This window comes from Rhipicephalus sanguineus, chromosome 5, assembly GCF_013339695.2.
Source record: "Rhipicephalus sanguineus isolate Rsan-2018 chromosome 5, BIME_Rsan_1.4, whole genome shotgun sequence".
In the NCBI taxonomy this organism is placed as follows: Eukaryota; Metazoa; Arthropoda; class Arachnida; order Ixodida; family Ixodidae; genus Rhipicephalus; species Rhipicephalus sanguineus.
The window spans coordinates 126,114,278-126,133,982 of NC_051180.1; the positions used below are offsets into that span (position 1 = coordinate 126,114,278).

Here is a 19,705-nt window from a genome sequence, read left to right on the forward strand (position 1 = left end):
TTTTAAAATGCAAGGGCATCATCATTTGTCACACAAGACATGCTTGTTTGAACAATGGACAAACAAAATCTTTGTACACTGGTCATTTTAGTGATGCAGGTACAAAACAAGAAAGTATTACAGTGATGAAAGCCAAGCATGTCATTGGCATTCTTAGTTACAAATTATTCCACATGTACAGACGGGTCCACTGTTAAAGGGAACACTTGCGTGCCGGGCACGTTCGCATTACGCTCTCTTGCAAAAGCATAGTGGCTTAGATTTGCATAAGACTACTGGTTGTTGACGCTTGCGACTCCTTTTGACAGAACAATGCCATGCAAGAATGAAGTTTCCCCATCCACTTGCCGTTAGGGGGCCAGCAATATGAAGGGTGCTCGTTCAAGTGTTCCTTTTAACAGTGGACCGTACTGTACATTTAGTTTACTTGCACTGAGAACACAGAGATACCTTAGTATCTGTAAAAAAACACTTCTGGGATGCCAATTAAGAAATAATTGTATGCACTGCACTTCATGTTGTTCTCATTCTTTAATGTTTACTGACATTAAGATTTGGGAGCCGTGTGCTCCACCAGGCGAATATGTCATTGAGATTCCTTTGAAGGTCAGAGCAAGTGCAAATGATGGTTATACCTCTACGTGTAATGCAGTAATCAGAGCAAGGCTTCGTTTGAGATGCTAATTCGTTAGGACACCTATTGCAGGAAGGCTAGGTGCTCACAAGCTCGGGTGTACCGGACGTTGCTGAACCTTGATATAGCATGGATGTTAACTAATTATTGTATGTACATATAACTAAGACTATGCTAGTTCTTCTTGCAGTGGTAGTACTTCTTGCAAACAATAGTGTCTTAATGGAGTAACATCCAATATGAAGTTTTCATAACTGATTTAGACAATTCTTAACTTGATTATACTGCTGCTTGTGCGACAGGTTTACTTCCGGGACTTCCTAACACGATGTCGGAATTACGGAGTCACCAGCTACGAATTGCCCGAAGCAAAGGACGATGATTCTCCCGAGGAGAAGCCAGCCGCGAGTCCCAAGAAGTCTGAAACAGACAACCTTCTCGATGCTTGCAGGTTTGTTTTTCTCCGTTCTTGTTTACATTGATCTTTCTGGCATTTTTTGTTTGTTTGTTTGACAGATTTTATGTGTTCAGTTAAAACTTTGAGTCCTACGAGTCCATGAGCCCCAGTATGTACTGTAGAAGTGCTTATTTTTTTAGCCAAAAATTTTGTTTGCCTTTTTGGCAGTGTTTAATATCAATGAGTGTATCCATTACTTTTGAATACCTGGCCACGGTGTTCTAGTGGTTATGGTGCTGGACTGCTGACCCGAAGGTCGCGGGATCGAATCCCAGCTGCGGCGGCCGCATTCCTCGATGGAGGCGAAAATGCTTGAGGCTCGTTTACTTAGATGTAGGTGCACATTAAAGAACCCCAGGCGGTTGAAATTTCCGGAGCCCTCCACTGCGGCGTCACTCATGATCAAATTGTGGTTTTGGGACATTAAACCCCAATAATTATTATTATTACTTGTCAAATTATTTTCAGGTGACAAATATATTGTATATTTACATATAAGCAAGCACATATTTTTATTTTTCTTCAGTCCTCTCCTCCAAACAACAATGCATTTTTCCAGTGAATGCACTATAAGACAATTACATGCTATGTTTATTTACAGGAGCCTTTGCCTAATAGGTTGAAGAAACATCATCAGAAGAATTTAACTCTTACCACTAAGTGGTATTATTTGATCACTGGCAAACCAATAAGTGGCATTGTTTTTGGCTTTGCATGAGCCAGAAAGGAAAGTAGTATACTTATTTTTTTGGTGCACGGGAAATTCACGAATGTGCTACAGTCAACTGCCGATTTTTCGGACTCCCTAGGGACCGAGTAATCGTCCGAAAAATCGGGCAGTCCGAAAAAACGAATTCATGCTTTTTTATTCCGGTCAAGCGGTCAAATCGCCACAGCCACGTCCGAAATAGCTTTAATGCCTCCCAGTGCAATTATCAGGCATTTTGGTGCGCGCCCAGACTCTCGCAAATACAATCGGTACCTGCCGCGAACCCCGCTAACCACGTACGTGCCAACCGCCACTTTTGCATCTCGTGATGAGCGCCGCTGATACCAGCAAAGAGCGGAATATATTACGGCTCTCTCGCATGGAGCGTTTGGAAAATGATGACGCGGAACACAAAGACTGTGGCGGACGAGCGGACGAATCGTCCGGCTTTCCCCGATGCATGTGCGCATGTAACCCGATCGTTTCTAGTTGTGTGCAGCACATCGCCAACTAAGCTGACGCCGTCACTGTACTGTTGCTGTATCATACGCACGCATTTATCAAGAAAGGGTTCGTGATGCGCAATTTATCCCTGACCGCACACGGGCGCGGCAATAGCGAGCTGGTTTCGTCCGTGAAGGCTACGTGTCTGTGCTGCGCACTTGGCAGTCTCGCACAAAGAGGCAGCAGGAATGGCGGCGCGGCGCGTTTGGATTCCCGCCTATTAAAGGGACACTAAAGGCAAATAACAATTTATGTCAGAGTCAAAGGTCAATGTGTGAGAACGTCTAAAACGTCAATAGTATCAACAGCAGTGCTCTAGTAATCGAGAAATTGAGGTAAATGTAGGACACTATGTGCGCCACGAGTGGGACATTTTGGAAATGATCCCGATGACGTCAGAGAGCCCTGAGTACAATTAACCACTACTCATCAAACCATTGCAATAAAAAAAAGAACCTTCCGCCACATCACAAGACGTAATAAATGCTGCTTGTTCGTTTTTCTTTGATTCATGGAAAAAAGAACCTCTTGGCACTACCATGGGCAACAGCGCGAGTGGTTCAAAAGTTCCGTTTTCGCCAAGCTGCGCGTCTCAGTGGTAGTTTCGGTATCGCGTACAAGCTGCGTGTGCTTGGTTCTCGCTATTTTCGCCCTGTCGATACTCTACTTCTGCTGCTGCTGGCCAGCTAAGCTCCGTTACAGTGAACTATAAAGTTTCGGAGTGGCCCGTGGCTGGCGTCTTGGCAAGGTTGATGGCCGCTGTTGCGCAAGAAACTGTAGCTTCGGCGGCGGGCAGTGAAGGCAGGCCAACGTTGGGCACGGCAACTGCTACGTCAGAAGGTCCGTTCAGGCGGGTGACTTGAAGGGCGCTAAAGCCGTGCGGACCACTAAAACGTGATTTTCTTTCAAAAATAAGCATTTCCTTGGCACGAAACAAGCACTACGAGGTTTCTGCAACTCCATTGCAACAGTCAACGTCGACTTAATATTTGCCTTTAGTGTCCCTTTAAATGCGTGCAGTAACGCATGCAAATGCGCTAGGCCACGTGCACTACCGAGCAGTTAACTGAAGATGCTTATCGTAAGGGTTTTCAGCGATTAAGTCGTACTGGCGCGTTTGCCAGCTGCCGCCATCACGCCTCCGTGCATTTCCGCTGCTTATCCGTAAAGACATGCCTCACGGCGCCGCGATAGCGGGCCCCTTGGATTTTCTGGTCTGCTTCACCCATAACGCTTTCGGCATTGCGGCAAGCTGAATGTCGGACTCTGCTGGTGTAGCAAACAGATCGACTCGCGAAAGCGCTGGTTCGAACCTACGAGATGATAGACGCGGCACAGGTGGGGGCTTCAAATAATGCCTTTCGGACCTGCAATTTGGGCAGAAAGCCCGAAAATCGGGCGCGTAAGAGTTTCAGCGTCCGAAATTTTGGACGTTCTAATACATTGACGTCTATGGGGCTGGTGACGGTGCCGCGAAAGCGTCCGAATTTTCGAGCATGTCCGGAAAATCGGGCGTCCGAAAAATCGGCAGTTGACTGTAGTTGTATTCTCAATAGCCTGGTGAAATGGAAAGGGTTCAAATGCAATTTGATGAAGTCTTTCAAGAAATAACTGAGTAAAAAAATGCAGTGATTTCCTTCTAATTTTGACACAGATGCGTTTTTCTTCAGACATACGCTGTTTCGCTATCGAAGACGAACATCTTGCCACCCTTGTCACGACCCAGTTTTATTTTGATCAGGCTGCACACCGCAAGGCACAATGGACTTAACTGTTGGCAGCACTTCTATCTTCCAAATTGTGCTATGGGCGGTAGTGGTTTGTTGTCCCTGTAAATGCTCGCACAGGTACATGGTGGTTGCTTTCGTTATTTAATGGTTTATGGGACAGGTGGCACTGATCGTCTCCTTGCAACTTTCTTGCTCGGCCTGCTCGCACAGTCACTGCACAATCTCCCCGTCTTTGCATGTCGGTAGCTTGTCATAGATTCAGGAGACCGTCTACCTCATCTGTATCGCCCAGACATGGGAGGCTCCAGGCCCGGGCTGCCCTCGTGGGCTTTTCACACGTGCAGGCATGTGTTCGTGGCAAATGAAATACCGCACTAGCTTTTGGGTGTTGCTAGATTACAATATTAGATTTCGAAGGAGTGAAAGATCACTCTCAATTTTATGAATTTCTCCTTTTAACGAAATATTTCAAGTGCGGTCGTCACTTCGTTTAGTCAAGTTTCGACCATAGTGCTACATATACAAGCACATGGAGTAGATGTTCAAGAACACAAAATGCCCTTTCGAATTCACCTGTGCTTGTTCATGGTTAACCGTCCACGGTGTAATCTAGAGGTGTTTCTCAAAGCCACTTCTTCTGTAAACATGGACGCACATTGGATCTCTTTGACTGTAGTGTTGTTGGGGGTTCCCTTTCCACAGTCCGGTTTCTCGGCACCTTTCTGTCTCTCTGAATGATCTCTTCACTTTTTCACTGCCTTCCTTTCATGTCTGCACGCTTATGTTGGCTTGTGCCTGGGTTCGAAATCTTTCTTTCACATCACAGGGGAATCCTCGGAAAGTGCAAATTCCTTCCAGCATGTTTGGCTGGTGTTGGTTGACGCACTATTGGTAGTTGTCTTGCATGCAGCTGCATCATGCCTTGATTTCTCGAATGTTCCAGGTTTTTCGCGCTGGTTGTTTTGGCATAATGTCCTCTGTGTGTGGGTGTGCGCTTTCATGAGGGTGGCCATTGATGGTGGCTCGTTCAGTGCCTTTTGCCACGCATGCTTCGTCAATTTTGGCAGCCGGTGTTTGTATTTTGATATTGGTTTTAGAAGGCAGGGGTATGTGCTTTGTGTACAGCCACGGCCACGTCTGTGTATAGCGCGCGAGCAGACGGCCCCGCTCTGCGGGGCAACACCTTGCGGCAGTTGTGGGCTCTGACGTGGTGTGCCAAGGAGCATGTGCAGCCTTATAGACATGCAGACCTGCTTTGCACGAGTGGCAACGTTGAAAAGTGCGCTTATTTAACCAAAGATGCACGCTCCCTCAGGGCGCTTTCGACACCTTGACTCCAAAAGATGACGCATTGCGAATGATAACACGCGCCTGACACAATCGCAACGTGTCGTCGAGGCGCGTGTTATCAGTCGCAACGCGTCTTCTTTTGGAATCAAGGTGCTCACAGTGCCCTGAGGGAGCGTGCATCGGTTAAATAAACGCACTCTTCAATGTTGCCACTCGTGCAAAGCAGGTCTGCATGTCTATAAGGCTGCGCATGCTCCTAGGCACACCACGTCAGAGCCCACAACTGCCGCAAGGTGTCGCCCGCAGAGCGGGGCTGTCTGCTCGCGCGCTATTCACAGACGTGGCCGCGGCTGTACATGTTCGCTTGTTACACTATGCAAACTGTCTGACTAGTGCAGTAATCTAGTATTTCTCTGCAGGAAGCGAAAAGAGAAGATTGCCCGCTTCACAGAGCAGAAGGCCATGGAGGAGCGTCAACGGCAGCTCAAGGATCTCATCAGCAATGCCACGGCGGATGACGAGGTCGTGGTACGTGAGGAAGCCAATGATAACCACGCTTTCATCCACAGAAATGGCACCCAATTTTTGTTGGATTCTGACATATCACCTGAACTTCTATTCACTGTCTAGCCTCTACACAGATTCAGCAATAACTAAATAGGGGGGGGGGGGGAGAGGACATGAAGAAATTTTTCTTTTGTGAGATTTTCATTGTTGTGAAAGAGACGGTGCTGACAGGAAATGCACTACAAAACGAAAGTTTACTGTATACTGTAACGACGTAAGAGGCGACCAATATTTATTAACAACCCCTCACATTGTGTTTCCTCTAATATTTGTCTCTTTGCTGACAATTGTGTTATATCCTGTGAAATTAACAACAATAATGATATTATCGCCTGCAAAGTGTTCTATGTGGCATATCTAATTGTTGTAACATGTGGCTCATGGAGCTGAATCCTAAAAAGTTCAAAGCGCTCCGATTGGCTTGGTGGCAATTCCTCTCTGTTATTCCTCTCTGTTTACCCTAGAAATAATCGCCGAGATGTAAAACACAACTAATAAATATGCATCGATGCATACTCTTGAGCAGAAAGTAGGACAGAAAACGAATGTTTTCTGTGAGACATGCTGCGCAAGCCTGTGCTTCACCGCATCATGCATGGAGGAAGGAAAACTCAGGAGAGGCCCTATCGTATCCCAATGCATTGCGAAAAGTGTGGTGGAAGTGACGTCAGATTTATGGGGCAAACAAACCGGTATGGGGCAAACAAAACAGCAGATGCCCCGCGGCGTGCTCTCCGTGGTGGTTCGCTTCTGCTCAGATTTGTAGTCCCGGCATAAACTTAGCGCGTATTGTGCGGTTCGCACGTAGTAAAACGTTGCAAGCAGACGTTTACCAGGCTGTTCGTGCATGGCAGGCCCGAGCACTGCGTGCTAAAATTCTTCGTGGAGCGTTTTTGTGCAACAGTACAGAAAGTACCGGTACGTGCCGTAATCAAAAACATTCAGCCCCTCCATCACCGTATGCGACCTCACCTAGCAGTGACTTATGCGTTCTGGGCCCGTATTCTCAAACGATCGCAAAAGGCGATAGTATCGCGTTTGGTGACGTACACTCAAACCTCGATATAACGAACTCGGATATAACGAATTATCGGTTATAACGAAGTAAATGAAGAATAGTCTTGTCATATATAGTGTTAAATATAAACGTTTATAACGAATTTTCGGATATAACGAAGTTATTTTTGTGGCAGATGTGACTTTGTTATAATGAGGTTTGAGTGTAGAATTTGATGCGTTCAATAAGTGAAAAAAACACTTGCCTGTGACGTCATTGTTGCAAACTGGCGTTGGTCCTACGACATGTCTTACAACACAGGAGTGAGCGCACCGTACGAGCGCAGAGCAACCCGAGTGCGGCATTTTCGAGCGTGTGCTGCTGCTTCTACGCAGTGGCCAGGCTTGGCCGGCTTGGCTGTGGCTACTTGAAGTATAAGACGTGTTGAAGGTGCTTTCAACGTTTTTTTGTTCGATTATTTAATGCACAGTATAATATTTAAAGAATGCAACTTTGCGTGAAACGTGTTTTCGTTGAGAGTTTAACACGGCGTACTTGGAGAGTTCAGCTGTAGCGTGCCGCCGCAGTGACATCGTCTCAAGAGCTCAACATGTTGCCGGCTCGTGATAAGCCACGCGAGCAACGCACAGTTCATGTTCCTGGGACGTTCAAACCACAAAGAAACACGCGCTGGCATAGAACGAGTGCTGATAACACCCCAGGGTAATGCTCGATGAAAGCTTCAGCGTAAAAAATGCTGCGTATATCCTCCGAGGATTGAATACTAGAAGCTACCGCCTACGTCACTGAATGCTAGACTTCACCACGAACCGACGGTTAACGGTGCCTTCGTTTATTGCAAATATGTCGAGAGCACCGTCGAGCACCATGACGCAAAATTGACGTCGGCGGAATTACCAGATGGCGCCCTAACTTTTCCGGTTTGCTCAATAGCCAATCAGCGCGCACCAAAGGCGATACTTTTGCGATTGTCGCCTTTTGAGAATACGGGCCCTGCTGGACGTTAGATCTTTCTTTTCCTTTCTCGTAGCCCGATTTCCCGATCTATTGCCCAATTAGCGGTTCTTTCTCGTGTATATGGAATGAGCGCAGTAGCTATTCGGCGCAACGCCAACCTATAGTCTTCACGTCGAAAAGAGGACACCGCTGTATTGTATAGGCGATCGTGCACGTAAAGTTTGTAATTCCAGTGCGCACACAACACAAGCACGCAGCGAGCGCACACCGAACAATACATACACCATGTAGTCCGATAATAACAATTATTTATTGCCCTTTCGTTGAACAACACAGCCTCTAAAACGTACGATGCCTTCAGCGCATGTTATGTACGGCGCGTCAGACGCCACAAACAAAAGTTCACATGAGTTCTGAGTTGACAGAATGAGTAACAGGCAACCGAGCGCACATCCGAGAGCTTCGCACGCAAATACCATGCCTTAGTGATCAGCAATGAAGCAAACGTATACGTACAAATGAAAAGTGACACCCGGTACTGTCTGCAGTGCACGCGATTTGCACCAGGTATACGCAACAGCTGGGCATTGCGTAGCTTTCCTAAAGGACACACACAACACAAAGAGCAGCATGCGTGAATCGACTACACCGCTTGCACGGCAAAAAACAAACGAAAAAAGGCTGCAAAGTTTCGTGATGCGCGCATGCGCTTGCAAACGTCCCGACGGAAATCGTGAAATGTTTCGCTGCGCCTTCGCTAGGGGGCGATGCGGGTGTTTGCGATGTGGAGGCTTCACGAATGTGACGTCAGGGCCTCTCCTTAGTATTCTTTCCTCCATGGCATCATGCAACTGCATTGCGCGGTGGTACGGTAGTCACTCGGGATAACGTTTTCTTTTGTGTCTAAATAACAGCTAGAGGTAGAATGCTCAGATTTTCAGGGATATTGGATATGGCATTTCTGGTCAAAATGTATATTTGAAATTCTTTTGTGTTCAATTGGTGCAAAGCATCATTGACGTATTTACAGTGTTCTCGTTTTTGTTAGTAGCTTTCCCATTAAGGCTTTTTTTTTCATAAAGTTGTTTACTAATGTTTGCTTAAATTTAATACCATTAGAAAGCACATCCTTTGTTCTACAAATTCATATCATATAATACAGTAGAACCCCGCTGTTACGTTCCTCACTGGTGCGTTTTCCCGGCTGTTACGTCGTTTTCCGCCGGCCCTGGCATAGCTCCCATAAGATACAATGTGTTGGGAACCCCGCTGTTACGTCGTAACTGTCGGACCGTTCCCGTATGATACGTCGCGAAGTGCGTTAGGAGCCGACCGAGTGACTACCGAAGAGAGCGGCCATGGTGCATTTTCACGCAGCTTGGCCTGGTTTTACCGTAATATTAGCCGCATGAGAGGCGCAAGCAACAGGATCTTTCAATTGATGCAAACAAAAGCATGACCTTCGAGATTCGCGTTGCAAAGATGGCGTCTATGACGTAGTTGCTCGCGAAAGCAAGGCCTTCGAGATCGGCATTTACTATTGACGAAAGCACAGCCTTTGAGATTTGTATTGCACAAACATGGCGTCTATGACGTAATTGCTTGCGAAAGCAAGGCCTTCGAGATTGGCATTCACTTCTGCCGTCACGTTGGCGTAGACTCATCATCATCGTTATTTGTCGGAGGACGGGAGGAGTTCGAGCGGTTCGAGCTAGTTGGAGCTCGCATGGTCGTGCGCGCGGTTCGCGGTCGGACTCGCCGCGCTGGTCGTGATTGCGTGTGCTTAGTTCTTTCATGCTTACAGCTGTTGGTGTTAAAAAGATCACATACGTTGATTACATTTCTGTGGATGAGGCCGTCCCCAGCTCCGCGTTTCTATCCATCGACTAGATCGCGGCTGAGCGCGCCAATTTTCGTGCTGCTCGTAAGCATTGAAATAAAATTCTGTACCACTAAATATTTTGTCGTTTTTCCTGTTTTTCGGCTCTTACGTTTCCCGTCTCTTACGTTTATTTCTTACGGTTCCTTCAAAAACGTATCAGCAGGGTTCTACTGTATAGTACAATAATTTTGTGTGGTAGTAGAAAAATTGTTTACCAGCGTACCCATAAATGGCCTATTTTCTTGCAGATAGGAAAGTGTTAAACAAGGAACTGAACGCACACAGTTCCCGAAATTGTCAGGAACTTATGAAAAGTTAGACATATAAAAAATTTCAATATATTGGAGTTCATTATATCAAGCTTTAACGTCTCATACAAGAGAAATGTATGTCGTCATTTGATTTCATTGCTTGAATTCACGAGTTGACAACATTCTTGTTTCTTCGCGTCTTTTTGTTGTTTTTTTTCAGAGGGAGTACTACACCGTGCTACTTAAGTATTGGGTGAACAATGCAATCGAGGAACTGCGCAGCATCGAAGGTTTGTTGATCAGTCATTTGAATTGCCCAGTGGTCTTACAATGCCAATTTTAAGAACTTCTAGGTTTAAGGAGATTTTGCGTGACATCCTATATCAAGCTTTTGCGTCATATTCGGCAAGTTATCCTCTCCAAATTCAAAGCCTCCGTAAAAGAGGACGGTGGTGATGGGAAAAAACTGCTGGACAGTGATGGTTGCAAAAAACCCACGTGTGGACGGGTGACTGCTTTTGCACAGGATGGAGATCTGGTGCATTTGGAGGTCACAGTGTAACAACAGCCATGGCAGTGTCACCTTTACCAGTCTTTTTGGCCACTTTTTAAAAGGACATTAAGTCGACGTTGATTGTTGAAATAGCGGTCCAGAAACCTCGTAGTGCTACTTTTATGCCAAGGAAGTGCTTATTTTGAAATAAAATCACGTTTTAGTGGTCCGCATCGCGTTAGCGCACTTCAAATCACCCGCCTGAAATCAGACTTTCATACGTCACTGCTGCCGTGCCCAATGTTGCCCGCCTATACTGCGCGGCCACCGACACTAGTAGCAGCAGAGCGGCCATCACTAGTAGCAACACTAGTAGCAACAACGGCCATCGAAGCCATCGAAGCTTGCCGCAATCGCTGCAATGGATGTGGACGGAGAACTTGACAACGAGACTTCGAGTGCAAGGGTTCATTCCGCGGCACCCAGTGAAAAGACACATCGGTTTCCTTGCTGCAGCACTGGCGTTGTGCACCATTCGGGCATCTGGCAACATCACATGCATGCGGCATTTTGTCGAACTTTCTGTCAGAGCGACTTTCACGTGTGGCAGTACGCGATACCGAAACTACCACTGAGACACGACCGCGTGAGTGAAGCAGGGTGCTGGGCGAAGCGCAGTTCGGCGAAAACGGAACCTTTGAACCAGGTGCGCCGTTCCCCATGGCAACGCCAAAGAGGTTCTTTTTTTATGAATCAAACAGAAATGAACAAGCAGCATTTTATTACGCCTCTTGATGCACGGAAGGTTCTTTTTTTATTGCAGCTAGTTTGATTACAAGTGATTAATTGTAGCCGAACTCTCTCACGTCATCGAGATCGTTTCCAAAATGTGTTGCGCGTGGCGCTCATCGTGTGATATACAGTCGCCGACCGTTTATTCGGACTCGGCGGGAACCGCCGAAAAGTCCGAATAATCGGGAGTCCGAAAAAACGGATTCACCAAAAAAAAGCACTTTTATTGGCCCAGCGGCTGGAAAAAAACTTGTCAGTGCGCGTCTGTACACATGTACGCTTACGCGCGACCAAGTCGGCCTGTATTTCAGCCAATGTTTGGCCACCCGTGATGGTCGGCAGTAGCACTGTAACGGCCTATGCTAAATCCGCATTTGATGACTGGTGTCGGAGGTGCGTCATCACGGCAGTCACTGTCCACATGCGCTGGTTCGAGTAGCTGACGGATATCTCATTGCCCAACTCGGCGAAAACTCCCAAGCAACTTCCACCTGGTGAATAATCGCCGCTTTTTTCGCCATCGTCACGGCCTTGTAGTTGCCGCGTTTCTTTAGTTCCGACGGCGCACATGGAACGGGCAGCGTCGGAGCAATTTCAGCAGATCAGGCCTCGCACGCCAAGCAACAAACAAGGGAGCGGGACACTAAGCTCGGGATGCAGATCAGGCCTAGCCACAGAAACATCTGACAACGCAAACCCTCACACGCCAAAAGGAAACGACGTTGGGCTAACTGATGTTGCAGCGCTTCTGTTGTCGTACTCTCTTTGTCCGAATTAGGATCCGCGTCGTACTCGTACGCGCTTTCATTCTCCTCAAACGCCGCACCGAGCCGATTCTAATCTTGGCTTGGCTTGGCCTGCTGTTCGGCCGTGGTAGCCGTTCAGTGGATACTTGACTGGCTAAAGCCAAAAGGCAACCGTTACGTGTAGCGAACAAACATAGCCTTCGAGATCGGTAATTTCTGTGGCTAAAGCCAAAAAACCGTTACGTGTACGAACAAACATAGCCTTCGAGATCGGTAATTTCTGCGTGGATTTTTGACACTGGCACGATCTCCAGTTATAGCCAGTGCAACATTTCAGTGCTGGCAACCTATCACAATTTTGTAAACATTGCTGACAGCTTGTCATGGCGGTCAACGTCGCACTCGATCAGCCAGCCGGAGTCCGAAAAATCGAACGGCGGACTGTGGGGGCGTCCGAATTTTCGGTCGTGAGTTTACATTACTTCAATGGGACGAGTGGCGGTGCCGCGAAGGTGTCCGAATAAACGAGCATGTCCGAATTTTCGGCGTCCGAATAAACGGTCGGCGACTGTATTAAGCTTAATTTCTCGGCAAGTAGGGAACTACTGTTGATAGCCGTTTTAGACGTTGTCATACATTGAGCTTTCACTCTGACATAAATGGTTATTCGCCTTTAGTGTCCGTTTAAATAAAAGCTTATTTTCTGGCAAATTTAATATTTTCCGCTTCATTTACTCAAACCTGTACGTTGTCCCTGTTGACTCAAAACTGGTGGTCAGTGTCAGCATCTGTCACCCATTCATCATTTGCATGAAGTTGATGAAGCATTACAAGCCGGTCTGTCATTACGTACTCAAGTGGACGCAGTGAAAGGGTCAGGGTGGAGAGTAGGGAACAACAGGTTATTAATCCACTGACAGTGATGCACGGAATGATACAAAGATGTCAACAAAGACAAGAAAACTATGACATGCACTTAGTTTCAATCAGTGATGATATCAAAATAAATGTTGAAGGAGCACTGACACAAAATTTCGAAGGCGAAATGATGAGTGAAATAGATGTTTGTGGAGCCATACACAACGTCTACGAAATATCAAGGGCCAATATGGCCTAGAACATATTTAAAATCAATTTTAAAGTGCATGCCGCACGACTGAGCAAGATGCGAGCACCTCGCAACGCCGACATCAACGCGGCGGATCTGTAAACAAACCTACGTCACGAGTTTGTGTTGGCTGGTTGCTGGTTGTGCCCTTGCGCTTGTGCCGTGCTACCTGCCATTTCTTCCTCCGTGCCTGCGGCTTTGCGTGTGCTGGTTGTGCTCCCTTCCGCTGTTCGCTCGTCGTGCCATTTGGCAGATGTTATGGCCCGCTCACGCTAGTGGCAAGCCTGCCGCAACGGCGTGGTGCCGCAGAACATCGGCCGTCGCCGCACGCGCGAGAGCTGTCCAACGTGCACGGCAAGCTTCTACGGCGAGGCATTCGCGCCTCTGAAAAACATGGCCGCACTGCCAAAAGCGGTTGTCGTCTACTTCGAATCTATCAAGTGGCAGCCGTGCGCTCTGTAGCGTGTAAGCTCCGAACTGATGCTTCCATTTGCTTTAGATTCATGTCCTTAAGCTTCGACAGCAATGTATTCGTCCCGATTCGGCGCCGTTTTTGAGAGCCATAGTCAAATAATCGATGCTGTAGGGTTAACGAGTCGAAATGGGCGCTTCCAAATGCTCGGAGGACATAGATTACGCGTTTGTTAGTTGTTTCTAATCCTCCATAGCTGGCGCCACTTGTCCTATTGTCACCTTGGGGACACATTATTTGGTTTTATGCGATGCCTTTTTTAGTGCCGGACAGACTAAAACGCTCTATTGACTGCTCGAACCATGCCTGGCACTGACACGGACGACGTCCGCACTTCTGGCGTGAAAAACGCGGATCAAAAAGCAAGCAGCTCGAAGCGTCCCGCATCAGACGAAATGGCATAGCAGACGAACCGTAAGTGCGGTGCCCGCCGCACCCGCTCTCGCGCGTCGCCTATGTCACAATTTTGCGTGGTCACGTGGCCAGCTGTGTTTACCCGTCCTCCGGGAGTAGTGCTGCTTAGCTTGGTGCTCTTTGAAACCGAAACTGCGACTGGGCACTCTAAAAACGTCTCTAAATAAATAAGCGTCACGCATTCGCGCAAACGTGGTTTGCAGTTGTGATAAGTCGATCATAAGCTATCTATTGCAACAGAAAAAACGTGCAAAATTTTTGTGTCAGTGCTCCTTTAAGAGCAGTTAACAATAGATACAAAATTAGGACAGCACACAGATTGCGTCTGGCTAACCGTGGGCAAGAATGCCGTTAATAGTGGCTAACTAACGCAACGTTCAACAGGACACAAAAGTTGGCATATGGATAACTTGGCAGCAGCATGTCCATAACACTGCTGAGTTTTCTTGAGGTAGATGCATTTAGATGCATTTTCTGGACTGGTCTTCTTGGGTGTCTAGATCTGATGGCGTTCCTCAAGCAAGTTAGCCTAAGTTGAAAGGAAGAACCGCAAGCTTGGTTGCAGGCTTTGGTTTGTCACCTCTTCTGTCAGCTAGCTAGTTGGAGTTCAGATGAAGTAAGGTGGCACAGGCAATTCTGAATCGCCCTGACTTATCGACTGTTTCTGGACCAAAATTTTAGATTTATACTAGAGCTGTGCAAATAGCAAAACTTTGGGTGCAAAGCGAATTTGAATATTGAAGTGTGAGTGCGAATCGAATCGAATATTTTTCGAATATTTCTCGGATATTTCTATAATATTTTTCTAATACTTCGAAGCGAAATTGCAGGGAAAAAAGTTAGAGAGGATTGCTAAGCATATTCTTATGAGATAGCAACATGAAAGTGTTTCTTTTCGCTAGATTGATGAAGCACTGGCGGGGTGGTGTTTCATAGTTGTCTTATCAAGAATGAGGCAATGTACAGGCCGAATTCTATTTATGTACATGATTTGGTGCAACCAAAGTGTTGCCGACAGCACTTTACACGTGATAGGCAAAGATAACATTTCCTCATCCTCTCCTCCTCTTTCAACTTCTGTGGAAGCCCAACTGATGTGACGGACAAGGGTGTGCTCCCTTCAAGTCCGGAGTTCCAAGTCTGCCTTGTAGACGTCGATATATGAAAACATCTGAAATTGTGGAGGCTAAAAAGCTTCGGCTTCCGATTTTTCGGACTTCCTGCCCAAATTTCAGGTCCAAAACAGCATTAATTGAGCCCCCACTTCTGCCACATCTTTCATTTCCATGTTGGAACCAGCGTTTTCTTGAGTTAATACATTTGCGACCGTATCGGAGCTTGAAAGGCAGCTTTGCCGCAATACAGAGGCGTGATGAGGTAAAAAATACTGAAAATCTAGGGACCACTTTCAGTCGGACGTTGACTGTCTCTTGGCAAAGTTCGACCGTAACGGAGCTTGAAAGGCAACTTTGCCGCAATACCAGAGTGTGATGAGGTGCAGCATATTGAAAATCTGAAGGGGTCACTTTCAGTCGGACATTGACTGTATTTGTTTTTGGGAACTTCGAATAGTAAAATTCCAGTGCGAATCGAATCGAATAGCAAACACTGTTCGAAAAATATTCGAAATTTCGAATATTCGCACACTCCTAATTTATACCCGTCACACTGGATGTTTTAATGTCATTCGAATGGAATGACATTCGCATCTAATGACGTTATGCGGCTGCTACTCAGCGATATTTAATGTTATTTGATTTGAATGACATAAGAAATCAAATGAGTCTGAAAAACACATTTGCCGTCGCAGGCTAACAGAATGTATACTCTCTACCCCAGAGGCTATTATAAAATGAGGCATTCAGCATTCTCAATTTCACACGCATTTATGCAAACACACTATTAATGTTGCTTCCCTTAAGGCATTTGTCATTAATGAGAACAGGTGTACGGAACGCTGTCGCAAAATGCTTTTACGCTCCACCTCAGTGTGTCTGGCCGCCGGCGCTGTCGGCCATAATGTAAACAAACAGACGCCTGTGTGCACATGCATCTGCAGCGGTGGCATCCACTCCACGAGCGCACTGCACACAGCTGGGGGCGTTTGCTCTCATAAGGCTTTGGGAAGACCGTTGTGCACAGTTCCGTTGAAAACTGCTTTCCCAGATGGACGCGTGTGAGACTGCGTTTTGAAAGCGAACAAACGTGGAACGCTCTGGGTTTTTGTGTGTGTGCTGTCGCACCACAAACTGCCATGGGTGCACCTGTCACTTCGTGTTCTAGAAAACTTCAATAGACGCGACATGTTCTTTCTTTTTTTTTTTTTTCGTCACACCACATGTCTTAAGCGAACGCACACCGCCTTGTTTCTCATGTGCAGGCTCAACAGGCTGTGTCTTCATTCTTCATGTATCTCACGATCAAGTTTCTTCTTCTGGCTTATGAGCATTCCTCACAACGCCAAGTACAAAGCAACTAAATGCTTTACTTGCTGGAGCGTCGTTATTCAGCGGCACTGCCATGTCAGCCATGTTGCTTGTGTTCAGCTGTGGCTACTGCCTAAGCGTTGTCTTGGCTTGGGGTGGCCAGATAGTCTGTGACATAAAATTTTTATGCGTGTTTATTGAGCGAAGCGACTTCCCAGGTGTCTTTTAAAATAAATAACTTCACTTTTCCACCACTCTACATTTACCGTCCTCAACATTACCAGCCGTTTTGTTCAGTAATATTGACATAGATATCATGAACGAATCACATTAGTTTTTCCCGTGTAGCACCACCACGGATCGAATGGCATTCGTCACACCGAATGACATTAACACTTCCAGTGTGACAGGGGTATTAGCTTCTAGACTAGACTCTCATGTCCCTAGTTCCTCAGACTGGGGAACTGCAGGTCCTGGTGACATTCCAATCATGTTCACCGAATTATCTCGAGCCCCAAAGATTGTGGCCTTGCCCTTTCTATCGGGGGTGAGGGGAATGAGTTGTTTCCCCTGCCGTTGTCTGGAGACATTGCGCACGTGAATATGCACGACACAAAAACACACACAGTGGTTATCGCGGCTGACTTCTATTGGATTGTCTATCAATAAGTTCGTGTACCACAGCAGCAGCGGCTGGGCAACAACACATCAACCAATGCTTCAGATACACCACTGAGATGCAATTCATGGTACGCAGATACTAATTCACTATAAGCAGCAGAGCAATATAAACACTAAGCAACCTGCACTCTTGAAAGAGGATGGGCGTGCAAACACATACAGAGTGAAACAGAATGAGGCGACGCAAATGGTGTTCTCTTCTGCTGTGTCCCTGTTTGCACGTGCACGCTGTTTCGCGATGAATAATTACCAACCAACTCAACTTTCTGTCATTCTAACATTCACTCTTGTCTGCACTGAGCAAGGATGCCCCGTGAAAATTCTTGGCAGGCATATAAGTTGAGGCGGTGCCAAGTAAACAAAAAACCCGCATTTCCCCGAAGGGGAGTATGAGGAAGTGCGAAGCACGGGGTGATGCTATGAGGGGGCGCGCGCGACTAAACTGCAGAGCCGAGTGAAGGAGACGGCAGCGAGAGAGCACGCGCCAGCCGACCCACGGAGGTCTCGCCGTTTTTAAGTGCAAAGCACTTTTACTGATGATGATGATCTGTCTTCCGAACTCGTTCCAAAGAACCCGCAACGCGTTCAACTTGTTGGCGGCGTTGCGCACGCCCGAGATGGGGCTCAGGTTGTTGTCGAACCACAGTCGATCGCACACCGCGCAGCTATATCCGAAGCTGCGGTCCAGGAAGTCTCGCTTGAAGCGCGCGTCCGGCCAATCGAATTCGAGGGCCCGCGCTCGCTCACGCATCGCGCGTCCCCGTGCCAGATCGGCTTCGGGGTGCTCGGCTCGCTTCGCACGCTTTCGTTCGGTGTCTCGCCGCCGGCCTTCATCACCACAGGCAATGCGCGGGGCGCGCGCAGCCACGGAGCGGAGGGCGGAGCGCGCGCAGTCACGTGGGGCGTGACGTCGCTGCGCCGTTGCTACAGACGCTCCTCTCCGCTCCTCGCGCCGTTGCTATGGGACGGCGGATTCAGGGTCGCTTATAAAGTGCATTCGCACTTAAAACTAATCCTTCCCTTAGGCATTTCACCGCTTGGAAGGACTGTTGGTAATTATCTTTACTCGCAGTTTCTGTTTCCACCACTCGGCAGCATCTGTTAAACGGTACTTAATGAAAACATTCCTGTCTTAGACCCCACAGTCACCCGACTGCCTGGCATTACCTGCTTTCCTGGTCACTCCCTGCTCTCACAACATTGCAGTGGTGTTGTCTTGCTTGCTCCATCCCTGTCTAAGTGTGCGCTACTCCTGTCACGTTGCAGTGGTGGTTAATCAGCATGTTACTGAATCGAAAAATTCTGTTCTGTGACTGGGCAGTTGTATGCACCTGTATGCCATTGAGCATAATATCTAAAGGACTTCTTCGGTCTTTATGTTGTCCAAATATTTTCCAGTCCCTTTGGAGTATGAATTAAAGAAGTTCCACTCTACTTTGGACACAAGGGCAAATCTTTCCCGCTTAATCCCTATTTCAGGGCCCTTTTAATCACTCTCTGTATGCCCCATTCAAGCGTGCCATTTTTGCTTCTAGACTATCTTCTTCATACCTCCACTGTGAGATTGTGGCTTGGGTCACTCTAAATGTCACTAGTTTCTTTGGGAAAAGCTACTGAGCCAACAAGGGATGAATAGCACATGAAGTCACAACCTTTCAAAGGCATTCTTTTTTGCTTTTCATTGATTACTGCAAGTTGAATAGTCTTGAGTATTGAGTTCACATTGCTTTAATTGTTTTGTTTTTTTTTCGTGCTCAGAGGAGAAGCCCATCCTCCAGTATATGGCCAAAATGAAAGCACAGGGAAAGCCAACACACGAGGCATCGACACAGCAGCAGCCCAAGAAGGTGTGACACTATTTTGTTTTACTTCATTTAATATTTATGCACAACATGGTTACCTGCCAGGTCTCCAGTGTATCCATGCGTCCTAGATGCTTTTGCCCTTTTGCACTGCAGCTGAGTCAGTGTGGCTGAACAGAATTGCAGTTGTTTTGATGAAGATGTGCTATGGAATCTCCTTGATACGTTTTTCACGGGAACCAGAAAATAAAGCATATTATGCAAAAATCGTACTAAACAAAAGAGGAAAATGTGCATACTTTGTCAGCAACTCACTTTTATTGAGCAACATTGAAGTAGCTGGTCAATTTGTGCTGCACTTTCTTCTTTCAACGTCTAGGAGTAGATTCTTCTGAAAAGTGAAAAAAGAAGCTGCAGTTTGCTCATTCAGCTCTGCGTTCGTGTCGAATCTACGAAGTGCCTCCAAGTGTTCGAGTGCATTGTTTGCTTTTGAACACCGGTTGTCTTGATTACAATTACGTTTCGCTAGATGGTGTGGTGCATCGCTTGGCGCATTGTCATCGTCGTCATTGCACAGCGGCTGCGGCCTCAGTGGCTCTGCGGTGTGCAGATCGTGTCTTGTTGGAACGCGATTTGCGCTGGTATACCGAAGAATAAACGTAGGATTGCTAGATATATCGGTCAAGATCCACTTTCAAAGTTGTATTATCCAATTTTTGGGCAAAAATGTGAGGGTATTAAACACATGAAAGTGCATTACTTCCAAGGGACA

At 46.9% G+C, this 19,705-nt stretch overlaps 1 non-coding gene across 1 annotated transcript; it reads left to right on the forward strand.

Moving 5' to 3' along the window:
- The first annotated feature begins 934 nt into the window (after nt 1–934).
- LOC119394952 (uncharacterized) lies at nt 935–18,981 on the forward strand. The gene is made up of 4 exons (XR_007416088.1): nt 935–1,085; nt 5,744–5,852; nt 10,220–10,289; nt 18,890–18,981. It is a non-coding gene; the product is annotated as an uncharacterized LOC119394952 (transcript).
- Nucleotides 18,982–19,705: the final 724 nt, after the last annotated feature.